We start from the raw sequence: 8,497 nt of genomic DNA on the forward strand, positions 1-8,497 counted from the left end.
GGCCCCTGGATAAATTAAACTGCCACCCCTCCTTCCCCCGGCTCGAATTTTGAATATGAAGTTAATATACTACTGAATATGAATATGAACCCTCCAGGGCATGATTCAAAGTGAGGCAGTGTAGGGGCAGTTTCCTTCTTACTGGCTTTCTTCTTACTTTTCCTTCTTCTTGGGCTTTTCGTATTGTCTCATTTGTCATTGTCATTTGAAGAACATTAATGCCACCCCCCCTTCGATCATTTTAAAATTAGGCCCCAACTATCATTCCGCCCAGGACCTCCAAGGGGATTGATCTGCCACTGTTAATGATAGCAATTCAAGAAACAATAAAATCCTCTTTGCTCACGGGAGGAGTTTTAAAAAACTATGCTAGGACATTTACAACAGGGAAAATTTCACAACACAATGCCCTACATTCGGGATTCTTCATAATATCCCATTCAAAACTCTCAAAATATCTACCACCAGAACAACTCTTAACCCATATTTACCACCCAACAAAACCGATTTTTGGCAATTTAATACAGAGATTCATTCCCATATGACATTTCCCGAAGTTTGCGTTCGGTTTTTGCTGTACGGACACGAAATTTAGCGCGTTTGCGCTTGTGTTGGTGTCGAATTTACCGTATCGAGCAATACGAATCGTTTTTTTACTCAATTTTGTCAATGTGTAGTGGCAATTGCAACCGCGATCGGAAAAGATCGAGAGCGAAAGAAGAACACATTCATGCACACAGTCCGTGAGGCCGTCGGTAAATGTTGTGCTCAGCTGTGGTGAAGCAGCTTGCAAGATGGACGCTTGTAAGTCGGCCGTGGAGCAGTGAAATATTAGTGCATCATGTTGCATAAGGTAAGATAAAGTGTAAGATAATGTTTGGGACCTTTTCAAATATCATTTTTTTCTGGTTCCTTGTGTTTCAGACGACGATTCCAGGAGCGAACGACGGCGTCATTGGAAGCGTCATCCACACAGTCATGTGCACTGCGAGGGAAGGCTGCTTTCGTACAGCCGTAATAGTGAAAATAGTGAATAGTGTTGTTCGTTCATTTCATGGTATTGGTTGTTCAAAGTGCAGTGAAAATAGTTTGAAAGTGATGTAACAAATATTTTTATAATAAAAATAAAGTTTATTATTTCTTATACGTGTATATTAATCCACGTCCCATGTGTTGTAGCAATTGTCTGCAGTTTGCCCACACCAAATCGAACTGTACAAGAAACGATATTTGCGCAAAATCTGGTAGTAAAGTGCCTTAGAAAAAATCTGCCCATTTTACCTAAAAGAAATGGAATTAATAAAGCACATTTGAGGAAGCTAGGACACTTTATGCAATGGAAAAATCAGGCGATATGACAAACAACAGAGAATAGTAAAAGCACAAAACATTGATGCAAAGACAAAATAATCGAAAAATCTAACAGCGACTATAGAAAGCCCCAGAAAACAAGTTGAAATTGTTCATAAACAATCTCTGCGAAAGCGACCACCAACAACCTACCAGAAACCAATTCAGTAATAGATGTGGATTCAGAAGATGTAAGTTTAACGTTTAACTGTGAATCGAACGTCGATCATTATTCCCCATCAAACGGAACGAAACTTTTTCACCTGAAGATTTAAATTCCCCTACAAAAGCCAATCTAGATCAACAAAAAAGAAAAACACGAAAAGGAAAAGGTAAATTATTTAGGACAGATCTCTTATATTCTCGATACGATGCTCTAAAAAAGCTTTGATGTGACTCCCTCAAAAAATTTGATATCATCTAATAGTACACCTCTATTTGCTATTATTTGGAATATAAGAAGCATGACTAAAAACCTTCATGAATGAAAATTAATTTTGAATAAATACTCACCACTAATGATCAGCGGGAGATCTAACGGTTGGCGGAGTAGGCGTTGGCGTTGAAAAAAGTTGTGTAGTAGTAAAAGGTGTATAGATTATGCCAGGACAGGGCTGGTTAAGCGAAGCTTTAACCCTCTCCTTATGCTAGTGAGGCCCCGAGGGATACAACAAGGGGCCCCTGGATAAATTAAACTGCCACCCCTCCCTCCCCCGGCTCGAATTTTGAATATGAAGTTAATATACTACTGAATATGAATATGAACCCTCCAGGGCATGATTCAAAGTGAGGCAGTGTAGGGGCAGTTTCCTTCTTACTGGCTTTCTTCTTACTTTTCCTTCTTCTTGGGCTTTTCGTATTGTCTCATTTGTCATTGTCATTTGAAGAACATTAATGCCACCCCCCCTTCGATCATTTTAAAATTCGGCCCCAACTATCATTCCGCCCAGGACCTCCAAGGGGATTGATCTGCCACTGTTAATGATAGCAATTCAAGAAACAATAAAATCCTCTTTGCTCACGGGAGGAGTTTTAAAAAACTATGCTAGGACATTTACAACAGGGAAAATTTCACAACACAATGCCCTACATTCGGGATTCTTCATAATATCCCATTCAAAACTCTCAAAATATCTACCACCAGAACAACTCTTAACCCATATTTACCACCCAACAAAACCGATTTTTGGCAATTTAATACAGAGATTCATTCGCTTATAAACCAACTACCCATACCGCTAATAATTGATGGGGATTTAAACGCCTTAAATGAATGTTGGGGATGTGACACCACCAATACCAAGGGAAAATTGTTTCAACCTATTTTCTTTACAAACAATCTGCATGTTTATTTCAACGGGACCTCATTCATTCTAGATTATTGCGTTACTGATAACGCAATATCTTCCCAATTTACTCTCTCGTGCTTGAAAGATACCCAGACCACTATCCTACACTAATCCATAGCAATTTTGCTCCTCGTCCTTTTTCATCTAGACTTAAATAGAAATATAATGAAACATATTGGGAAGAATACCAAAACCACATTTCGAAAATGCTGCGACAAATGCTGCCTCGTATCGTTTGGTCGCTCTCCCGTAAAGCAGCTTTTTAACTATCAGCTTTCAGGCTCACCTCTCCCACGCGTCACTTTGGTCAAGGACCTCGGTCTCGGTCGGTACGACAAATTGTCTTCTTTCGAGTCACATATCAATTCTGTCCTCGAGAGGGTCAACAAAATATTGGGCCTCATCACCCGCGTGGCGTCTGAGGTCCGTGATCCGTTGTGCTTGAGGGCGTTGTACTGCTGCTGGGTCCGTCCCATCTTAGATTATGCCAGCGTTGTTTGGTCTCCTGCCGGTGTTACCGCAATGGATAGGTTGGAGAGGGTACAGCGGAAGTTTACTCGAATTGCCATCCGGCGGTTCTTAAACAACCCCAGTGCTGCTTCCCCTCCTTATCCAGTGCGGTGTCAATTGCTAGGTCTGGTCGGGTTAAAAGAGCGCCATGGTCATGCGCGCGTGCTATTCATTGCCAACATCCTTCTATCCAACATCGACTCCCCCAACCTTCTGGCGGCTATTATTAGCCCTTTATATCCCATCCTACCGCTTGCGCTTACGTCCACCCCTCTTCATCCCTTTGCGACGCACGCGATTCTCCCAAAGTGATCCTTGGGTTCGTGCGCTATCGGAATTCAATTCCGTGGGTGATTTGTTTGACCACAGTGTGTCGTTCACTACTTTCCGTTCCCGTATTCTGTCTACCTCTTTCTAATGTGTCTCGTCTCCTCAATCCTTTTCTTGTCGTTATTTTTGTTTGTAAACAAAGACGTCATTGTACAGCCCTTGAGGCAAGCAATAAGAAATAAATAATAATAATGATAATAATAAAATTCGATTAGATTGTTCTCCTATTGAAACGTTCGGTCAGTTGCTCAACAAATGTCCAAACATTGCATTTTGCTTGCTGGTCTGAACCAAATTTGGCCATGCCAAAAATGTAAACAGATATTTTTTTATGAAAATACCTAACAAAGGAATTATTTAACCGGGTTTTTTTAATATCTTTCGGAATCATATATAAAATTTGTTCTAAATGAATTCAATTAAAAGTTGACTTTCTGAACCTTAATCGATTTCTCTTTTATTGTGGTTCCGCAAGAATGATCCATTATGTCATCCTGAAAGTGAAAATTTTATGTAATTTACGAATCTGTTCAGAAAGATATGATTTAATGGGTGGATAAAAGAATTGTGGAAGCATGGCAAGAGGAATGGAGAAATTTAAGAGAAAACAAGCTTCGAATAATTAAAACATCGGTTGCTCCTCACTATAAGAATAGTTTCAATAATAACGAGCAAGCAGTTCTCTCCAGGCTTAGCATTGGCCATTCACGAATTACACACGAATATCGGATAACAAAATGTACCTACTGTGGTGACATAATAACACTTAGACATATCCTAGCACACTGTAAAGGCTACAATGAGGAAAGAATATTGCACAAAATAGAGTACAATATCGATGAAATCCTAACGATTAACAAAGAAATAGAACCAAATGTTTTGTAAATCTTAAAAGCTATAAATATGTACAAAGAAATATAGATCGCACTGCGACCGATCAGTACGATAGCAGCGACACATATTAAGCAAGCGCAGCAATTGATCGCACCACGACTAAAGGTGACACATTTTATGCATGCGTAGCTGTAAATAATAATTGAGAAATCATAGAGAACTTTAGTTTTGACTAGCATTGCAACATCAATCCATCGATCGATATTAAGAAGAAACAGGAAATGCAATTATAAACATCTTTGACTATAACAAACAGGCGAACATACTAATGAGGATGATGATGATGATGATGTTCCATCTCTTACCCCTGCAAGGGACTGAGAAGGATGAAGCTACTGTAGAGATAATATAGAAACTATTTAACGCGAACAAAGTTTAACGAGTGGTTGATTGCTTCAGCTTTATAGGCACTGCTCGGTCAAGTTGACTTAGTTCCTGACGTAACCGTAATACCATATAAAACCATATAATCGGCTATAGATGCCATATTGTAGCATTACAAAAAAAATTTCATGGCGTACAGAGATATCTGAAGCGTTTACAATGTCATATAAGCAAGCGTGCCATTTCATGCTAAGCGTTTATAAAAAAACGCTAAAGATATTACAATATCATCTGAGTAACGCTGTAAGTTTTTAGCATAAACCGCACAAGATTTACCAAATCCGAACATCGTTCTCTCTTTTCTAACACTTTCAGGCAACGCATTGAAGGTTTGAATACCTTAAAAAAAGAGCGAATTAACTCTACGTGTTTCATAGCCGTGTATGTCAACTCCACGATCGACCCTCGATGTCAAGTACGGCGGTAACAATCCATTCAGAAACTTATACACAAATACCAAATACTCGCTGCCTCACAGCTATCCACTGAAGAATGTTCTGCATTGATAAGACTGGATCTTATCCAACTCAATCCTAACTTCTTCAGTTTCCAAGACCATTGAGTATCCCCCTACCCATGGCAAGGCCTCAATGTGTCCGCGCTACTATTCAAAGGTCACATCGCACGGGAGTACTACGGGTGGCTAGCGCTTTCCAGACGGTCTCGTACGATGCGGCATGTGTTGTCGTCGGTACCATCCCGCTAGTGTTCCTGATAGACGAGGACATTCGCTGCCACGAAGAATTCAAATCGACGGATGGAACATCTGCGAACATCAGAAAACGGCAACATGAGGAAACACTAAGGCGTTGGCAGCAACAATGGACAGAGGCAGGGACGGAACCCACAGCTCCAGGAATGAAGACAAGGAGGCTGATACCGGACATTTCCGTCTGGCTAAGCCGTAAGCACGGGGAAGTGAACTTCTTCCTAACCCAGCTCCTTACGGGGCATGGATTTCTTCGTAGTTACTTCGTCGAGAAAGCCATCGTGGACTCGAGGACGTGAGCCATGTACTGTTCTCATGTCCCCGATTCGCCCGAATACAGCAAGAAATGCAACAGCGTAGTAGAACCCGGTTCACCATGGAGAACCTTGTGACAGAGATGTGCGCCGACAAGGACACTTGGGACGCAGTACGCACGATCGCCAGGGCAATCTTCACGACACTGCAACAGTTGTGGAATGAATGAGCCCACCGACGGCACGGCGAAGACGACGACAACGTCGGTGATAACCTTGCAAAACATTGTAGATGCTGTTTGGCGATGCAGCATCCCACAAACTTTTAACGTCTATTTTTTCCCATTATTCTTTCTTTTACATGAAGCAGCAAAGCCAACAAACACAGACGTCGAAGCAGCATCAGAAGCAGCAAAAGAGGACATCGGAGCAGTGACGGCAGCAGCAGAGGATCGACGATAAGGTTGCATAGCGTACACGCCCCTGTAAGGAGTAATACGCATCTCAGCGCATCGGCAGTGTTGGATCAGGTCGAGGAGTGGTTTAGAGAGGTCGCGCCAGGACGCTAATTCCTTCCCCCGGAATTTGCAGGTGAATCCCGCACTGTTCACCGGATGGACGGTGGTTTACAAATGCTTATGGCAACTGTATCTACCCTCCTCCTACGTGTTCTTCTTTTGAAGATTCCCTCCCGTTGAAAAATAGAGGCAATGTGTCTAACGACTCCAGTAAGGGAAACCGCTCCTAGGTTTCTAACTATCACCTGGATGATGAACCCAACATAACGGTTTTGTGTCGATGAGTCTAATACCTACACCCGGAAAATATATTCGCGTGTGCTCCCGGCATGTAAATGTGTAAATGAAATCCGCAAAGTTATTTTATGTAACACATGCTATCTTTCACTATCCGCGTTTTGACGTTCATGACGTGCGCGTAAGTTTCTTCTTAAGTTTCTTGGCGTACGGTAGTGATCACTTCGTTACTTCGGCTAATCTAGAGAATGTACTGCTTAGTAATGCAAACCGTTAAAGAGATATGTTAGAAACATGTACCCATATTCTCCGGACGTGGCAACAGGATTGGAGACAGTAACAGATAGCGGAAGCGATAACATCTGCTATAGCAGCAAATAACACGACGACGTTCGAAAATAGCCAGCGTAGAAAACTGGTACGAAACGTACTCCACAACGGTCTATGATTGGCAGACTGCGATCAGTTTTGGTAACAGCCGAACAAAACGTGCATCAGTTGTCGTCAGAAGAGACGGGGCTGCTCTCCAATTCAACATCCACAACCGAAATGGGTGAGGAGCGCTCCAGGTTGCACTAGCAATATATTCAGGGTAGGCGCACTCCACCTCTTTTTTTATAAAAACAATACTTCATAGTTTAATACCTTATTCGTATACATAAGCTTACATTATGAATTTCCTATTAACACAACGTGCCGTTGTTACCCTATTAGCTGTTTTAGCTTATCTTTTGTAACGGACTGGTTTAATTCATTATTGAAAACACACTGGACGTATTTGCTCCACTGGACGTGAACGTTCCATGTTTTATTCCTAACATTACAGTCCTTTAGTTTGTGTTCTATGCTTTCGACACATTTGCAAACTTCCAAGTTAGGGTGCTGTACCATTTTGTATTTGAATTTCAATTCCTGAGTATAAACTCTTTCATTAACCAACATATACAGAGTACTTCTTTGGATGGCACTTAGCTTATTTTCATCAATGTTTTTCCACATATTGTGCCATTGCAACGTGGGTTGTTTTTGTATTATTTGTGGTAATGTAATTGTACTAATGATAGATTTTTGAATTGCTCTTGTGCTTGCGTTTTTAATAAAATCGTTTGATAGATAAATCATCTCAATTCTAATAATTTTTAAACAAGGATTGAATTGTGGAATGTCTGCTATGTATGATGGAATTTGAATGCGAGTTAAATAATTTTTTGCTGTATGGAGTGTTGGAAATGGAACAACAATAAGGTGAACAGTGAAATTGCTAGAGAATCTCCTTGCCTGACTGACCTCTTTATTTGAACTTCCGGTAGCAGAGTTCCAGAGAGTAGCAGAGTTGTATATCCTAGATGATGAATTTCTATGGATTGCAGTCATTATGTCTACTATTTTCCTATTTAATCCTATGAAATACATTATTTTATACAGAAATTTATGGTTCGCTCTGTCGAAAGCCTTCTCTATGTCGAAGGAGACGAGCTTTCCAGCTACCTTTTTTCTACTCACTCCATAATTTTATCCTTTATCGATAGGATGGTTTGAAATATGTTTTTACCCTTATTACAACATCTTTGAGACTCATTAAGGAGCTTTTTTTCCATGATTTCTGTTAATATTAAGTTTAGGAACCGGCTATATATTTTGTAGTCACAATTTAATAGAGTAATTGGCCGAAACATTTCTACTGTTTCCATTTGGGATAATTCTCTTTTATACTTGCGTACCAAAACTATAACACCTTCAACGAACAGAGGATTAATTTATAGTGTTATGGACCACCCTATAACGCATCGGTGGATCCGACACGGTAACTCACCGCTGACAAGTAACGGTCAGCGGTCGATGGTGTAAGTGTAATCCACCGGTGCTAACGAGAGGTCACCGCACGGGCGCGCGCGGTCGACACTTCGGTTCGGGCACGCTATGAGCGATGAGCGTTGCGGGAGCGTGAATATTGTAACGTGT

General features: G+C 41.0%; 1 pseudogene; it reads left to right on the forward strand.

Annotated features, from left to right (window-relative positions):
- The first annotated feature begins 1,524 nt into the window (after positions 1-1,524).
- On the forward strand, positions 1,525-6,242 carry LOC128310899 (uncharacterized; annotated as a pseudogene).
- Positions 6,243-8,497: the final 2,255 nt, after the last annotated feature.

Source organism: Anopheles moucheti, chromosome 2 (genome assembly GCF_943734755.1).
Source record: "Anopheles moucheti chromosome 2, idAnoMoucSN_F20_07, whole genome shotgun sequence".
NCBI lineage: Eukaryota > Metazoa > Arthropoda > Insecta > Diptera > Culicidae > Anopheles > Anopheles moucheti.